This window comes from Elephantulus edwardii, unplaced genomic scaffold (genome assembly GCF_000299155.1).
Source record: "Elephantulus edwardii isolate Elephantulus edwardi_28Jun2011 unplaced genomic scaffold, EleEdw1.0 scaffold00107, whole genome shotgun sequence".
Classification (NCBI taxonomy): domain Eukaryota; kingdom Metazoa; phylum Chordata; class Mammalia; order Macroscelidea; family Macroscelididae; genus Elephantulus; species Elephantulus edwardii.
The window spans coordinates 5999481-6001314 of NW_006399857.1; positions in this window are offsets into that span (position 1 = coordinate 5999481).

Consider the following 1834-nt stretch of genomic DNA (forward strand, 5'->3'; position numbering starts at 1 on the left):
GAACAGGTTAGTCCTAGAGAGGGTGAAGGCAGGTTGCTCCTTAGAAGCAAGGATTCTGAAGCTTCGTCTGACATACTTAGGACATGTTGCAAGGCGGGACTTGTTCTTGGAGAGGGACGTCATGCTTGGGAGGGTGAAGGGACAGAACAGGAGAGGAAGACCCTCAATGAAATGGACTGATTTAGTGACTTGGGTAATGGAGATAGGTGTGTCAGAGACAGTGAGATTGGCACAGGATAGGGCAACGTTTAAGGCTGTCATACATGGGGTCGCTATGAGTCACAGGCAACTCAACGGCACATAATAACAACAACAACATGTTGTTGTAATTGTTAGGTGCCAGTGAGTATGTCTCATCACAACCCTATGAACAACAGATTTTAACTCTGTCCTAAACTATGGCATTTTCACACTTCTTGATACATTAGAGCCCATTGCAGCAGTCATCACGTCAACCCATCTGGTTGTGGGATTTCCTCTCCTTGCCCACCCTCCATCCTTCCAACCATCATATCCCTCTCTGAGGAATATTCTCTTCTAGCAACGTGCCCTAAATATGTGAGTCAAAACCTCATTCTTGCCTTCAAAGAGCACTCTGGCTGCACTCTCTCTAATATATATTTTTGTTGTTGTTGTTCTTTTGACAGTCTACAGGATGGAGGGTCAGCTATGACTCAGCCCAAATCAATAATATACAGTAAGATATGATCACAGAGAGAGATGTATTGCTTTATGTTTTAAGTAGAAATAGTGGGTTGGTGTTTTTTTTCTCTCTATTCTTTGAGTATAAGTATGTACTATATTGGTTACATAATATTCTTTTTTAAAAAAAATATTTCTTTTTGGGCTACTGAACTTGTTCTTTTAAATTCTTTAGTTAGGAATAGAAGACTCCTTAAACTCTTAGCCAATTGAATGAATCAATCGACCTGGATATTGAAGCGTTGTAAATAAGAGAATGGAAATGAAATCTACACAAAATAGCTATAGATTAGAAAAAAACAGGAATCAAAATGTCCAGGGGTTAGTTTGAGTCTTGTTGAAGTCCATTAGTTCAAGAACTACTGTAGTTCAAACCGATCAATCATTTCTCACTTAACCTCAAGGGGTAAAATTCTGCTCTTAGTTGCATGCACCTAACATTTATTCAAGTCACGAAGAGTTATACACACATTCAAGAGGCCATGCTGTGGTGTAAGTTGAGTGGGGAGTAATTGATGACTTTTTTTCTTGCTATGTTTGCCTTGGTAATCACAGTAGCAGAGGCTTATACTCCTGAGTGGAGTGGGAGGGGGTGATATAAAACAATCAGCCTTCAGAATTGTACCAGAGTGTTGGTAGTCTCTCCCCTCATTTTAAAATCTAAGACCTCTAAATTTACTAAGTATTTCTATGTAACTATTTTTTCATGTATATTTCTTAGCATATGTCTGCATTCTCCCCATCTTTGTTATCTATCATTTTTCTCTGATATTTTTTTCTCCTTTGTTTCTTTTTCTACTATTATTTTTGTCTTTCAAAGTTGTGAAATGCAGTGATATATTAGAAAAAAAACTGACATAGTATATACTTTCTTAATATATTGTTATAATGGAAATATTTTAATTACGCATTTTATAGGATGGCTATGAATCTGTAAATTGTAAATAATGATAGTGGTAAATAATTGTGCTGCCAACTCAAAAGCTGATGATTTGAATCCACCAGATGCTTGATGGGAAAAAAGGTGAGAATAATCCTTCCATGCAATTCATTGCCTCTGAAAACTCAAAAATCAGCTCTGAGTCCATTCCAACTTGACCACACATAAGAACAAGAATTACCACAATAAGAA